This window comes from Eleutherodactylus coqui, chromosome 4 (assembly GCF_035609145.1).
Source record: "Eleutherodactylus coqui strain aEleCoq1 chromosome 4, aEleCoq1.hap1, whole genome shotgun sequence".
NCBI classification, from domain to species: Eukaryota; Metazoa; Chordata; class Amphibia; order Anura; family Eleutherodactylidae; genus Eleutherodactylus; species Eleutherodactylus coqui.
Window position 1 is genome coordinate 100,021,951 of NC_089840.1, and position 17,373 is coordinate 100,039,323.

The window sequence follows — 17,373 nt, forward strand, 5'->3', positions numbered from 1 at the left end:
AGTGAGATATACATGGTAAGATGAAAAAATCTCAAAAAATTGCAATGAAATTCCTGTAATCCAGCATTGAGAATTAAGAGTTGTTAGATCAAATATGGCTGAATGAATAAAAATAAAGTACTTCTAATTTACTATCACACTACTGTATAACATACTTGGAGCTTTCTGTATTTACGAGTCTTTCAGTTTCACACATTTAATTGTTTTAAATATATTTGGATTTGTCTTCATATTCCTTTTCTGCTGATACAAATTGCCTACAAATATTTCCTTTGTTACACATTTCCACGGTGTTGTAATTGGTTTATTTCCAAGACAATGCCTACATTTTAGAACAAGAGTTCAAATATGGAATTGCATGACAAGTTCCTGGCTTTGAGAAAGTAGTAGTGTTGAACACAAAACACAGAAGTCAGAATTAGAAGATAAAAAAAGTCGATAAAATTAATGGGGACATTTTTTTCTGGAGGCAGGAAACATTTCTGGTGACAAAAAGGGCTCTCCTGGCTCCTACAAAGTCAACAGTGATGGCAACAAAAACAGATGTCCACCTTGTAGTGAAAGTGATGGAAGCCAGAGAATAAAGGTGGATATTTTCTCTTTGTAGGGAAAGACGTGAAGATAGCAGATGTGCTGTGTGCAATAGTTGCACAAATGGGTTACTTACAAGTAAAATTCACTACAATATGGTGAGAATTTAAATGGGTTTTCCAGGGAGACTACTACTGATGACTAGTGATGAGTGAGCATACTCGCTAAGGGCAATTGCTCGAGTGAGCATTGCCTTTAGCTAGTACCTGCCCGCTCGAGACTGAAGGTTCGAGTGCCGGCGGCAGGCAGGGAGCTACGGGAGAGAGCGGGGAGGAACGGAGAGGAGATCTCTCTCTCCCTCTATCCCCCCGCTCCCCCCTGCTGACTGCCGCTACTCACCGCTCCGGCACCCGAACCTTGTGTCTTGAGCAGGCAGGTACTCGCTAAGGGCAATGCTCGCTCGAGCAATTGCCCTTAGCGAGTATGCTCGCTAATCTCTACTGATGACTTATCACTCAAGACCCCGACCGGTCAGCTGAGCAGGCGTATTCTGTCAGTGCCACAAACGGAGGTCGGAGTGGAAGCAATGGAAGTCTCCATGCCTACCTCTGTAAAAGCACCTACCTCTGTACAAATCATCGCTTGTAGCTGCAAGTACAGCTCTCATTGAAAACAGGAGCCATGTCTGCGGTTACAAGTGATGGCCACTACACAGAGGTTGGAGTGGAGACTTCTGCTGCTTCAGCTCTAACCTCTGTATTTGCAGCACTAACAGCATGTGCCCACTCAGCTGATCAGTTGGGGTCCCGAGGGACGGACTCCAGACGATCAACTACTGATGACCTATCATGACTATCCTTTTTAAATGGACTTTAAAAACCCTCAATAGATTCCCTCCATATTGTACAGACTAATAAATATACAATACAATTTTTTTATATGTTGTACTATGATTTACATATAGGCTTTCACCTGTCTCACTTCAGAGGTTAATCTAAAAATAAGAAAGATTGTTTAATTCAAATGTTTAATTTTTCAATACACTTATGCAAGAAAGCTAATGTACTGTAAATAGGCTGATAAATCCTCCTCACTTTGTAGCAATTTGAATGTGTTGATAGAAAATGAGCCTGACTTTTGAAATGTGACAAATGCAACTAATAAAAGTATTACACTTTTCTACTTATTCATTAACCTGCTGCAAACTGCATTTGATTGCTAGGACAATACACTGTGTTCTAGATAATAAATCTCCTTCAGTTGAGTCTTTCTTGCACCTCTACTTCCAGTTTCCTAGACAGGAAAACCATTGCTAAGAGGCTGCTGACATTGGGCTGTGGATATTAAAATTACATGTGAAAGTCGTAGGACCCTATGAAAACCAATGCTGCAGTCTGAGCATAACCTGCCTGGCAAAACCACAATATACAGGACATCACGTTATAATTAGAGATGAGCGATCACCCAAATGCTCGGGTCCGAGTTATTCGTAAAATTCGAGAGCTCTACTTGAGTAACGAACCCCATTGACTACAATCGGAGACTCAAGCATTTTTGTATGGTTCGTGTTCTCTCTCTCTCTCTCTCTCTCTCTCTCTCTCTCTCTCTCTGTCTCTCCAGCCAGCCAGCCAGCCAGCCAGCCAGCCAGCCAAAAAATTTGCCATTGACATACGCGCTGTGTCACGGCAGGGAGGGGCCAAAACAGGCACGTCACAACAGGGAGGAGCCAAAAACTGGGGCGGGGTCGAACACGGCATGATGCTCATTCAAGTAACGAGCACCATCGAGTAAGCTAATACTTGACCGAGCATCAAGCTCGACAGAGTAAGTTCGCTCAACTCTAGTTATAATGTACAAGGGCAGTATAGTGGCTCAGTGGTTAGTGCTGCCTTGCAAGGCGATGTGCTGCATACAAACCCTGCAAAGGACAATATCTGCATGGAATTTTTATCCCCCCCTTCATTTTTGTGGATTTCCTCCCACACTTCAAAAACCTACTGATAGGTATACTTGTAGAGTGGAATATGCATGTGCTATATAAATGTGTAAAATAAATTGAACTTAAGTTGACAAGAAAACAAGGAATTGTTAACGGGTTTTTTTTTTGGTTTTTTTTTTACTGCAAACAAAGACTATGCGATTTTATAATATGCTTTGTGGATCAAGTCTCCACAGTTTACACTGTACACATTTATTTGTAGTAATTTCATGGAAATCAAGGACATCGATATACATGTTGAAGTTCTAGTCACTCCCAAGCCTTGGTGCCTTAGGAGATTCAAAGGCCCAAATGTCACATAAGTTGGCACATGGTAGGTTGTGGGTCTTGTTAAAGCTTCTGGGCTACAATGCAGAATCTGTAAATTAATCCTCTGAGTGGGACTGTAATGCAGTACTCACATCCCATTTTTTGTGTTGTAAGTGTGTGTTTGGAGTACTAATATAATTGACACCTGACTGAAGTCCCCACCTGTAAAAGCATGTACCCTATTTTCCAACATGTAAGACGACTTTTTAACCCAGGAAAAACCTCTCCAAAGTTGGGGGTTATTTTAAACTTTCATTGGCTGACGCCGCGCTGAGTTAGCCAATCAGAGCATTAGATTTCTGGAAGCAGTGCATACAAGCCCCGCATCCAGTAAGCAATTCTCTGTCGGAGTGGAGGAGGAAGCGACAGCCTGCAACAGCCCCGCAGGAGGAGAGTATTGAATTTTTTTTCCTAGAGCGTATTATACGCCGGAAAACAAGGTATTAGCAATCATCAAAAAGGCTTCCAATGAAAGAAAACTGGGCAGTATAGGTGTTTGTCCTACTGTACGAGAGCATAAAGTAAAAGCAGATAGATGGAAAAAGTTTAGGGTATGAGAGTTATCCACTGGCAGTAAAAAATGAAAAATTTCCATTTAATAGCATACAAAAGATCTTGAAAACCATGGGAAAAAGCTACACAAAGTTAAAAAAAAAATCTTACTTTCAGTGCTGAGAAAAATATTTTAAAAATCGTGGAACACGGTACATTCCAAACTGCACAAATTCAACCTTTACATTCTAAATATTTCAAAATGCTCATTTCACAATTGACAAAATATACAGACGGGAAGTCCTTGATCGACAATTCCACAGAATTTGCTCTTTTTCCAGAATAATATATATACGTACACACACACACACACACACACACGTCTCTTCAATATTATTATAGATACACACATGTATCGACTCCATGGAATAGCCAAAAAAAAAAAGAAAACATAGAAGACAAGAATGCTACACTGCTTTCTTTTTTCCAAAAATTTGATAGGTGAAATTTGATTTGTGATTAAATACTAGTGCACCTACTCAACCTCTCTGGGCATATTCATTTCTAATGAAAGTCATAAAATACATATGACTAAAATCAACCATCAACAACAGTCTAGCACGGACAAATCCTTTAGCACGCTTTAATGGGAAAAAAAATTGGAGTAGCGCAGCCCCAAAAGCCCACAGGATATATATCACAATACTGTTTCAAATCAGCACAAATTTAACAGACTAGCTCTGATAGTTTCAAGATTGATAGCCTAACTAAAAGAAAAAAAAGTGTACACTTGGCAGTACCAGGTGGCGTTCTCAGCAAGTGAAAGTTAAAGATAAATTGAAGGCATATGGCTTAAGCTGTTGCTGTCCTACAGCCTAATTTATTACTGATGCAGTGGGAACTAAGAGACAAATAAAAGGAATAGACAACGATCTGAGGGCAATGTGGTACTCGTACATTTTTAAGATCAAGCCAGAATAATAAACTGCCTCTACTACCACAGTATAAATGGGTAAACAAAACCAAAGAGCATCAAGCAGGATTCTACAGCGTTCATACGGGTTACCAGCATCCAATGAAACCCATTACTGAGACAACTTATGTTAATATACATGGGTACCATTCATAGGCTACAATTTGTCAAGCTCAAATTCCTCGTATTGGATAAGGATCTGATGATGCGGCCAACACAGTGCGAATAAATGATTTATGGCTTTAACGTTTTTTGTGCATTCTGGACGTACAGCCATTCTTCTTCGTGTCACCAAAAAGTATAATCCCAGACAACTATTACACCTTTAGAGGTCTAGATCATTTTGAAAAGTAAATTTAAAAGTTGCTTTATTTATTGTGCAATATTTTATATTCCGAATGTGATTTTGATATGGCCGGCTGCTGAAAACATACCTGCAAGGATGTGGAGAATAAGACAGTAGTGTACAGTAAACCAATGTGACCAGATTATTAAGGCTTGACCAAAACCGGATTCATGAAGACTTGTTGGCACAGGTAGCAAAGAGTGGTCTAAGTACATGAAATTTCATTTCTGAACGTTACATTATGAATACTTCAATTCCTATTGCTTATACATGTGACAAGCCAGTATGGGTGAGTACAGAGGGGAGGTACACTTCTTGGCTTCACCCCTAGATGGAGCAACAAGGAGGCTAATTAAATAAGTAAGCCTGTAAGTAGGTGGCTCTACAAATTGCTGCTCTGCCTGGGGACACAGTCTGCAGCAAACACAACATGAAACTTATGAAATAAATGGTTTACTTAACACCTCAAGGACCAGACACTTTAGGGATTTTACCCATGTGGTGGTTTAACTGATTTATTTTTTTTCCTATAACTACCAAGATTTTTGCTGCATTTTTTTATTATCTTTTTCAGTGATTTTTTCCCCTGTTTTTTTAGTTTTATTGGGAGTAAAAAGTTTAAAAAATGATTAAAAAAAATATTTATAGTTTTTTTAAATTCGTATATACACACACACACAAGAAAAATAAAGTATGGGAATGGGTTCCTTATTTTGTTTTGGACATTTTGATAAATATGTATGGTTTTGGATTACAGGGTGCATACGGCGACAGTTTTGGTTGGCTTTGAGTTATTTTCTTTATGTATATATATTTATTTTGTTCTGTAATTTTGTTCTATTTATTTATGTAATTTTTTTTTTACTATGTTCCCCATGACATCATATAACACCTCAAGAGACATTCACGTTTTCGTTTTTTTAATTTGACATTTTTCCACTGTAACTGGAACATCCATATGAGCCGCAGTTACAGGAAAAACATCCCCCTGTAGTGACAATAGTCAGTGGCAGAGCTGATTAGGGTCTGGTAATACCCTGCAGCTCTGCTGTAACAGGGGATCCCAGCGGTCACGTGATTGTCGGCTTGCCCAGTGGAAGAAACACTTCCACTTTCACTCTTTAGTACATTGCTATAATTTCATGCTGTGTACTAGGGTAAGAAGCAAAGAGAAGGAGTTAAAAAACACTTCCCTCCTCCGGGTTATCAGCTGTGACTAACAGTTGACAATCCATGCTGCTTCTGATTGATTGCAGAAGAAGAGTTTTAATCCCGTGCTATATTTTTACTATCGACCAAGATTAAAGCCCAGAACCAAGCACCATAAAATTACTGTGCTTGGTCCTCAATGGGTTAAAATAAAAATAAACTCTATGGTCCCAAGACACTGAGCTGAGGGTTCTGATCTTGGTATATTGATCTACATATTTAAAACACCTCTCTTAACATAGAATAACTCTGTAAATGTTTTGCACATTCAAGCGATTCAGACATTGTTTTTTTTTTACCACACATTGTAGTTCATTTAGGTGGTTAAATAAAAAAATAATAAAAATAAATAAATAAATTAAAAAAAAAAAGACCAACAGAATTTGTGTTTAAAAAAAAAACACCAAAATTGGGGACATTTTGAAAAAAAATTCACATTTTCAACTTTAATCTCAATTACATGCAAATATACTGCAGAAATTTTGGGAGGATATATATTTCCATCTGTTTACTTTATTCTGGATGCACATTAGAAAAACTTAGTTTTTTTAACCATTTGAGAGACATACAAATTTAACATTACTTATCAACATTTTGAGGAACATTTCGTTTTCCTACACCAAGCCAATATTGCAAAGGCTTACAGGTGTCAGAATGATAGATACCCCTACAAATAACGCCATTTTAAAAACTCCCCCCCCCCCCCAATAATATATTCACTGAGGGGTGTCATGAGTATTTTGACCCCACAGTTTTTCTTCAGGAGTAAATGCAATTTAGAGGACACCCCAAAATGGATACCGCCAATTGTCCTGTGTTCAGAAACATACCCATTGCGGCCTAATCTTATGCACAATGGATTCTAAACCAAAAAGAGCAGACAATTGCTTTCAGAGCAGACATTTTGCTTGGAGGTGATTTAGACCCCAAAGCGCACTTGTAGAGCCCTTGAGCGTCTAAAAAGACAGAACCCCCACAAATGACCCCATTTTGAAAACTAGACCCCTTACCAAATTCATCTAGGGGTGTACTGCATATTTTAACCCCACAGTTTTTAAATGAATCTAAGCAAAGCAGAAAGAAAAAATTACATTTTTTTTATTTTATTGGCAATTATGTCCATTGTCACTGCCCTTGGGAGTGGTACTAATTGACAATGTGCCAATCATTAAATGTGTAACAGAGTTTGTTATTTAATCCACAGACCAGAAAAGGTTGTGAATCAGTTCTCTAAAAGAAAATGTTCAGCGGGTATTACTGCAACATGCATGATAGCAATGACAAATGCCAGCTATTATATATCTGTCTGATTCACTGTTTAAAACACTCATTAGCATTTACAATAAGGTGAATTACATGTTTTCGGCTACCCATTAGATTTAATGTCTCAACTGACTCTGCAAGTTCAGGGAGTGTAAACCCTGTGGTGTTGAGAGATTAACAGTAACAGGTCATGCTGAAATGTGAATGTTTTATTTACACCTTAAAAAAACAGAAATGCTATGTGAATGTCTAATATAATGTCCATCAGATAACTGAAATCTACTTTGTTCTGAGCACAGTAGATGTTTGCAGAAAATAAGCAGCGTATTAAAAGTAGCAGCAAATCAGATGATATTTCATTATATATTGCAGCAAAAATTGATCTGCGGTGCAGATTTTAAATCAGTACCATAATTTGTACTGTGGATAGACTAGTCACGTATTTGTTGCAAATTTTTTCCATTGAGTTTAATGTGGAAGTCAAAAACTGCAACAAATCCAAGAGCCACTACATAATGCACAGGTAGAAGATAAAAAAAGGAACTGAGTAAAAAAGAAAAATTACACTCAGCTTTTCCCTGCCTGTTAACAGAGTCATAGAATGGTAAAGTTGGAAGGGACCTCCAGGGTCATCTGGTCCAACCCCCTGCTCAATGCAGGATTCACTGACTCATCCCAGGAAGATGTTTGTGCAGTCTCTGTTTGAAGACTTCCATTGAAGGAGAACTCACCGCTTCCCATTGCAACCTGTTCCACTCATTGATCACCCTCAGGCCTCGGTCAGATGGGAGTTTTTTTGCGCGATTTGCGCATGCCCATGCAATCTGCGCATATATAGAACCATTGCTTCGCAATGGGATCGGTCACATGGCCGCTTTTTATGCGGATGTCCGATAAATTATAGGACACGAGGAATCGCAGATCGCGCCTATCTGCGATTCCTTGTGTTCTATATATGCGCTCAATGGGGCCGGCGGCAGCAGCGCCGACCCCGTTGAGAACATATACTACAAAGATCATTCTCCTCTGCCACAGCTATTGAATGACAGCTGAAAGCTGCCCCTGATTGGTCCCTGCGCTGAGCCAATCAGAGGCAGCACTCACTCACCCATTCATGAATTCATGAATGGGTGAGTGAGAGCTGCCTCTGATTGATGAGGGCTGTGACCAATCAGAGGCAGCCCATTCAGCAGGCGGGGATTTTAAATCCCTGCCTGCTGAATACTACACAGAGCAGTTCAGGAGAACTGCCGGCCGGCCGCGGCTGAACTCCGGCTGCAGGGACAAGGTGAGTATATTTATTTTTTTTTATTTTTACACATTTTAGGATGATTTTCAGGGAAGGGCTTATATTTTTAAGCCCTTCCCGAAAATTCATCGTGCGCTCGCCGGCAGCCCATTGCTTTCAAGGAACACAAGGAATCGCAGATAGGTGTGATCTGCGATTCCTCGTGTCTGGCCCGTTTTGCCGAAAACGCTGCTAGCTGCAGATTTTTCGGCGAATCGTCGGCCCTGGTCACGCGATTTGCAGATGCGCATCCGTCAAGCGATCCGCAAATCGCGGCAAAAAACGGTCGTCTGACCGAGGCCTAACTGTCAAAACGTTTTTTGTAATATCTAATCTGTCGTCTCCCTCTGTTTCATCCCATTGCTTTAACCGTTCCTCGTAAGACATGATTTGCAGACCACTCACCATCTTGCTAACTCTTCTCTGAACATGGTCCAGTTTTGGGTACCTCACTTTAAAAAGACATAGACAAACTGGGGCCAGTATTCCAGCTGAGGTCTGACTAAGGAAGAGTAGAGGGGGATAATTACCTCACGTGATCCAGACTGTCCCTTAATACATCCCAAAATTGTGTTTGCCTTTTTGCTACTGCACCACACTTAACTAGTATGCTAATAGATCACAGACAAAGTTTTTCACATGTGCTGCTGCTTAGTCCAATTCCTTCCATTGTGTATGTGCTTTCTTTCCCAGATATAGGACTTAACATTTCTCCTTGCTAAATACTATTCTGTTAGCCATCAACCACTATTCAAGCTTGTCCAGATCTTTTTGAATCCTCTTCTCCAGTGTTAACCATCCCTCCTAGCTTTGGGTTGTCGCAAACTTAAATCAATCAGTTTCCACTCAATTCCCTCCTCCAGATCATTTATAAAAATGTTGAATACTGGGCCCATGGAAGAGCCTTGTAGTACCCAACTTGATAGATTCTTCCACTTGGATGTGCAGCCATTCATGACCCCTTTGAGTACAATCACTCAGCCAGTTCTGAATGCACCTAGATTGCCTTGTCAATCCCACATTTGATCATTTTTTGAAGAATGGCATGAGATACTTTGTCAAATGCTTTGTTAAAGTCAGGATATACTGTACCTACTGTATTGCCCTGATCAACCCAGTCCATGACTGTCATAGAAGGACATGCCAGACTAGGCTAGTTTGTTAAAAATCCATGTTAGCTGTGGTTAATTACTCCAAGAACTTCCATATATGCTTTTTAATATGTTTATTCAAAGATCTTTCCTGGTGTGGAAGTCAGTCTCACAGGTCTGTAGTTTGAGAAAAAAAAAAAATCGATACAAAATAGGAATTTAAAAAATCCTTCTTTGACTTTTCTTTTGACATACCCCTAAATACCTTTTTATTGCTTTTGGCCTCTTTTGCAAGCTTCAATTCATTAGAGTTAGCTTTTCTGGATACTTTTCCTACAGTATCTGTAAACTTTCTTTTTTTTTTCCGATATGCCCCCTCTTTTAATTAAAGGGGTTGTCCCGCGATAGCAAGTGGGGTTATACACTTCTGTATGGCCATATTAATGCACTTTGTAATATACATCGTGCATTAAATATGTGCCATACAGAAGTTATATACTTACCCACTCCGTTGCTGGTGTCCCCGTCTCCATGGTGTCGTCTAATTTCAGCGTCTAATTGCCGGTTAGACGCACTTGCGCAGAAGGGTTTTCTCCCTTCTGGTCGGTCCGGGCACGAGCGGCGTTCTGGCTCCGCCCCCTTCTACGCGTCATCGCGTAGCTCCGCCCCACCACGTGTGCCGATTCCAGCTAATCAGGAGGCTGGAATCGGCAATGGACCGCACAGAGCCCACGGTGCACCATGGGAGAAGACCCGCGGTGCATCGTGGGTGAAGATCCCGGCGGCCATCTTGGTGGCCATCTGAGGAAAAGAAGGAAGAAGTTGCAGAGAGGGGATTCGGGTAAGTAAATTTTTTTTTTTAAATTTCACCACATCCCTTGGGTTTGTCCTGCGCTGAACGGGGGGCCTATGCAAAAAATAAAATAAAACGTTTCGGCGCGGGACAACCTCTTTAAGCATTTTATTTCCTTTTTAGCATGTGTGTAAGTTCTGTGTTCATCCATCCTAATCTTTGTGAATGCTTCCCATTTTTCCTTTTAAGGATTGTTAGTAGTTGTGCTTTGAGAGTCTCATTTTGCAACATTTCCCATACTTGTTGGACATTTATCCTTAAGAACATCCAGCCATTGGATCCTTCTTACCCTCTTTCGGAGTTCATTAAAATATACCTTTGTGAAATCCAACATTGAAGCTTGAGTCTTCTCAGGTCTTCCTCCTTATCCAAAATTTAATGATTGTTGCTTCCTAAGGTCCAAGCCACCCTTACTTCCTCAACCATTTCCTCCCTGCTGGTAAGAATTAGGTCCAAGATAGTAGATCCCCTTGTTTTCTCTAACTTTTGGAAGATAAAGTTGTCAGCAAGAGCAGATAAGAATTTGTTGGACCTGTTACTGTTGCCCGAGTGTCATCATGGGAGATTTTAACTAGCCAGACATTTACTGGGAATATGTCGTACCTTAAGAACTTCTGATGCAGAAAGTTCATTCATATATTCTTTGTCCAAACGGCCTATGGTAAATGCCAACAATGGTGTCCTCTGTTCTTTCTTTTTATTCTTACCCAGTTTCTACAGAACAACCATTCTCTGAAGCTTGAATCTCTGTGGAGATGTACGCTTTCCTAACATACAATGCAACACCTCTTTTGTTAGGTATGTATGTATTTCATATATAAGCTGTATCCTTCAAGCCTTGTATTCCAATCATGTGTTTCAACCCACCAGGTTTCTGTGATCCCTATGACATATTTATGTTCCTGTTAGGAGTTCCAATTCTCCTTGCTTGTTTTCCATGCTCTGTGCATTTGTGTAGAAACATTTTAGTTTGTTATCGGTGTCTCTTGCTCCCCTACTTTCCTTCTGAATTTGTCTTGGTTTTTGCTTTCCTTTTTTAACAGCAAGTGTAGCAACTCGGGGATCATTCGCTTACATCACAGATAGACACCAATGGGTTAAACTCCAAATTTCTATTTATTTTCAACTTCTGAGCAATATCAGCTTGCTTCAGCACAGCACTCTATGCAAGTAAATCAACTTAAATGTCCTTTTTAATTAGGTTCAATAAACAGTCCAACTGTGGTTCTCACCCATTCTCCAGGGCAGCTTCATACAGTTGTCTTCAGGACTCACTCTGTTTTCCCTCAGGAAGGCTTCACCTCAATCTTCCTGAGGCACACGAACAGTCTCTTTTAGCATCCAGGTCTCTCTCCAGACCTCTTGCTTCCAATCCAGGTCCCCCCTGGATCTGTCTTGGGCTCCCACAGCCCAGGCCCCTCTCACTGGACCTGTCTGGCTCACAACCTAGGTCGCTCTTACTGGACCTGTCTGGCTCACAACCCAGGTCCCTCTCACTGGACCTGTCTAGCTTGCAGCCCACTTCACCTCTGACTGTAGTAGGAAAGAACAGCTATTACAATTTAACCTGAGTGGGCCCAATTTATTTTTGCAGAATCCTATGTACATGAGCACAATACAGGCTTCTTAATTTTCTACACGTCAGATGACTCCCACCCCCCCCCCCATCATAAAAAAATCTCCACTTCCGGAGATCTTGTCTTCATTTTCTACTCCCCCCCATCCCCGTTCATAGCCTCCAACATGCTGTGCGAAGTGCAGGATGGGAGAACAGGGGGAAGCACTGCACTGTATTACACATGTGTAGTTTAGTGTGCCCGAAGATTCTGTCTGCCGGCTTCAGCAGGCTCTCCCTGGGACTCTCAATGAGAAAGCGGCTGGTGCTAAAAAGTTGCAAGACCTGCAAGTTGCAGACAGAGCTACAGCGCTGACCAGAAGACAAACTTTATGCATACTGGAAGTGTAGCCAACAGTCTTCTGTTGTGTTTACTGGAGCAGTAATACAAACAGCAGCAGATTGGCGGCTGCACAGAACAAAGAGGGTCCTATGCGACAGATTAAAAAAAGGTACAGGTTGCCACTACTTAGCTGTACCTCCTAGATTTTAGCATTTTCAAAAAAGCCCATTTTATGTCTGGAAAACCCCTTTAACTTAGGGTGTGTTTACATCTGTATTTGGTAAACAAATCCATCCTAGGATATACCAAGCTGTTTGAAAATTTTTGAATGTACCCCCAACAATGCAAAAGTCCAGACTACCATGTCTTGACTGGGAAGCATTGATTGGAGCTGCGAGGTGGGCAACAGTTTTTTTTGTTCTTCCCATAATAAAATCACTAAAACCAGGGTTACATCAATCCTTTTGGTTACAATTTAAAGTCAGTAATACTTCCAATGAATGTCCTATTCTTGACCAAGAATCCCTTGTAAAAAACACTGTAGTAAACAAAACTGTTCAAAGTCACTGTATTCACTCAAGGCTCAACTATCATGTGAGCATAGAAATGTAATGATATAGAAGATTAAAAAAAACCAAAAAAAAAAACCACACATTTTCTCAGAGCTAATCCACCACATTCCATTTGAGAAAACATTCTCTGCCCTATTGATTTTTAATGGCGTGATATGCAATTAGAAATAATAGCTGATTTTCTAACAGGCACCACAATTGCTACATAGAGCAGAATACTAAATCACCTTCTCTGACATCTGCAGTTTTAATTTAACACATTCACTGAGAATTTTACTTCAGAAAGAATTGCAATATAACAAACGGAATCTACTGTGTACAGTCTGAAAGCACCTTGCAAACAACTGAAGAAACAGCAATTAACGCAATGTTTAATAATAATCTGTGATCTGCTTAGTTTCATTCTGGGGCGAGAGCTGTTTTAAGTAAAGAGCATGTGAAAAGAGTTGTGACAAAGGGGAAAAAAAAAAAAAGAAAGAAAAGATAATTAAGATCTGACACGCTCTATAGCAATAGAACAATTCGCTGGTGGGTTAAGTAGTAAAAATGACAGTTGGCATTGTTTCTTGCTAAATATGTAAAACCTTATAGGAAGTATACAATGAAAAATCCTATAATTAGAGGTCAAGATTTGAGAAATGATGTGCTAAATTGGGAAGGATTTCACTTGACTTCAATTCAAAGTAACCAATCTCATTATATGGCTTAGATTTATTACTAGAAAAAAGAAGATCTTACAATTTACTTAGTACCCATCCCAAGCTTTGACATCCCGTTTTCAAATTAATCTGTGCAGTCTTTCTTCTCGCTCCTAAGCCTTCACTCTGTTTCTTTGTACAATGTAATTTCTTTTTCGAGAGATCCTTCTTTTGAACATCAAAATAGTGGATATATAAAATATGTATAATGCTTCATGGAGAATTTATTATTGTACATTAAAATTCTGACCTTTTGTCTAGTATAAATGTCAGAGAGATCAGTATGAAAAACTTACACTAGCCCTGCTGCGGAATTGTTACAGAAGTGGCGTAAGCGAACCAGAGAACACAGAAACCTCTTTTTTGCTTTATTTTGCAGGTGGCATAATGGTCCCAATTTTTTATTTAATAGTATCACACTACACGACGTTGATGTTGTCCTAGTAGCTTCATTAAATCCTTCACACTTCATGCCTTTTACTGTCTTACAATGGCACGGGATGACATTTTCACTGTTACTTAAACTATCACACAGGATCAGACCATAACAACTTTGTTGAATGCGCCATCAAAGGCGATGCAAGTGATTTTTGGTTTCTTTCTTTTAAATAGAATTATCTCTTACAAATGGACCACATTGACAGAAATGGCTTTTAGTCTATCATTGCTCTTATTTTTTCCCCTCAGGCTTTTATGATATTTTAGAGGGTTTATTTTCGTGAACTGTGCTCTTTAAATTGTTACTGATGTGTAGCCTGCTGTTTGACTGCTAACTAATCTGAAATTATCTGTAGAGATAGCCACTCTTGGTTCCACACACACTGAGCATAGCCATTATGTTACCATCCTTAGAGATGACTGTATTTTTATATTTGACTCTTAGCTTAAACATACTGTATTGTTCATTATAAGCTTTGCCTGAATAATCGAACAAAGCCGTAAAATGGAATGCTTATCACATAATAGCATAAGCAATGTAAAATAAACAACTAGTCTATCTTGTTTCGTTGGGCAAAATATATAAACAAATACAATGGTGGCGAGATTATCAGGCTGCGCTAAAGATTACAGAGAGTATTGGGTCTCAACACTATAAAAAGGCAGAAGGCATCAATGACTCCAGCTGAGTAAAGAAAACTTTCAGGCGCAATGACATGCAAGGCAGTGCGGTGAAAACAGAGCCGCTAGGTTTCGTTAACCGTTTGGTTTCATATGTGCGGCAGTCATGTGCTACACACAGCCATGTAGATTTTGTAAGCTGCTGTAGGGGGCACTGTACATCATTGTGCAATTATTCTCTACTGGTAGGAGAAAATGAAGTAGACTAATTCTGTAGTGTGAATTTTTTCCTGCTGGATTCGTATGAAAACAGAGGCCCCATTGCACCCCTCCTGTTATTGCGATTCCTTCACTTGTGTTATTTTTGGATTGCCTTCTTTTGGATATGGTTATTCGGGTTTCTTTATTCTCAATGGTAGGTTTAATGTCTGTTGGTCACATGGCAGTGAAGTGAGAAGAGCACAGGCTTAGGTTAATCACTTTAAGAATCTTCTGATGCTCACGGCACCAGTGCGTGCGCACCAGAGTGCGGTTTTGGTGGTGCAGCATGTTGTGGCAGACAGTACCTGTACCAGGCCACTATCCACAGAACCATATCCACTCAGCTTTGTAGGTGGGATGGTGCTCTGGCAAAAAGGACTATGAGCAACATCTGGAAACCTTAATCAGGAAGAACCAAAGACTTCTCTTGCTGAAGTTTTTTGCCTGAAAGCGCTAAAATATTGGAAGTGATTGTTCAGCCTGCACCCTCACTCCAACAATCAACTTACTGCCACAGCTAGCGCTCAGAAAAGAGCAACAGTAACTACAAACATTGTGTTAAAGACTGTATGCTAGAAAGGCAAGATGCAAATAACTTAAACTCCTGTTGTCCTGATAGTGATTTCATCCCCTGTAGGTCGCCCATGCCACCTCCTGCCCAAGGGTCCAAAAATACTGGAGAGCCCTTACACATGGTCAACTGTTATACTCATGCACATGAAATCTAAGACACTGCCTCATATGGACCCAAATAAAAGTGAATGACTAGGTATACATGCACTGTAGTTCAGGGGTGAAAAATCTGGGGCTCATGTGGCGTACAGTGCCATTCTGTGTATCCCTCATCCATATGGTCTGTATGGTGGCTGCTAATTTCTTTTTTTTTTACTTCAGAGATTAGCGTCAAGGGATCAGAGACAGGCAAGTACTAATGGTGCACTTTGTGGCCATATTAGGGATCCACACAGTCAGAATTGGAGTCTCTGGATGCCTGTACGGCACTCCAGAAAAATAGTTGGAGTTGGAGAGGTGGTCATTCATCAGTGTGGCCATCTTCATTGTACTATAGACTTTCAGCAGCTCAAAAACTACAATAGAGAGAACTGCATGAATGGGCTCTTCATTTGGATTCTCACAATAGGTGGAGTTCTCAAACTTAGATCAGAAATGTGTGAAACGTACGTGTATGCCATGAATATCTCAGATGTAATATTGTGGGTGTTTGGATTTGTTCAATCCTACAACGTGGCCTTTCGGATCAGAGAAAGTTATGCATCCCTGCTGTAGATTTAAACCTAGAAATTTCTGAGACTCCAGTGCAAAATCTGAACCCAAACACCCTAATAACCATTCATTATTAAGCAAGATGTCTTCATAAAGAAGAGTGAAGTACAGATGTAGCAAAGTTGGCCTTGGCACTTAAGGCTGAAAAAAATCCCTTAATGGTTGGTCCATTTTAGATCCCAATGATCAAGTTTAGAGTTTTCCTCAGTTGTTGCATTCCAGGAGCCATAGCTTTATTTTTCTTAGTTTTTTGAGAAAGAAATTGGACTTTTTAATAACACTTTTTTGGGGTACATATAGTGTATTGTACAACTTGTATTAATATTTTGGAGAAGATGGAAAAAATAAATTGTTCTAGAGTTTTGTTTTTACTTTATCAAGTGTGCAGTATAAGGGCTCAGTCACACGGGCGCATCGGCGCCCGTGTGACTGCAGATAGCAGAGGGCCGTACCTGAAGACGGACGTCATTCTGCGGCGCCGGAGGAAAGAACATGTGACCAGCTTCATTGCCGGTCATGTGTTCTTTCATCAGCACTGCAGAGAGACGTCCGTCTTCAGGTACGGCCGTCTTCTAACTGTCAGTCACACGGGCGCATCAGCGCCGGTGTACGGGTGCCGATGCGCCCGTGTGACTAAGCCCTAAACATGATAGCCTTCACTGGATCAACACAATTAGATGAACACAAATTTTTATAGTTAAGTTTCACCATTTTTGCAGCTTTAACACTTCTAAGAATGTATACAGTACTGTGCAAAACTTTAAGGCCGGTGCAGAAAAATTGCTGCAAAATAAGAAAGCTTAAAAAAAAAATGAATTGATAGTTTATTTTTGCCCATTAAAAAAATGCAAAGTGAAAAGAGAAATTTAAATCAAATCAATATTTGGTGTGACCACCCTTTGCCTTCAAAAAAGCATCTAAACCAATTACACTTACAGCGTTTGAAGGAACTCGTCAGGGAGGTTGTACCAAACATCCTGAAGAACTAGCCATTGATCTTCTGTGGATGTAGGCTTGTTCAAATCCTTCTGTCTCTTAATGTAATCCCAAACACTTGAGGTGAATGATATGGTCATGATGTGGTCGTATCATTACTTCTAGGAATCTTGGTTTTTCTTTAAACTGACGTTAGTCTTAATGACATTAGTTGTATTTTTGGGATTGTTGTCTGGCAGCAGAATTTGGAGCCTATTTGACACCTCCCTGATGGTACTGCATGATGGATAAGTATCTGCCTGTATTTTCAG

The 17,373-nt window shown here is 40.1% G+C and overlaps 1 protein-coding gene across 1 annotated transcript in view; it reads right to left on the minus strand.

Annotated features, from left to right (window-relative positions):
- The window catches only part of PUDP (pseudouridine 5'-phosphatase), a 272,258-nt gene that overhangs the window by 162,562 nt on the left and 92,323 nt on the right, over window positions 1–17,373 (minus strand). The window lies entirely within an intron of this gene.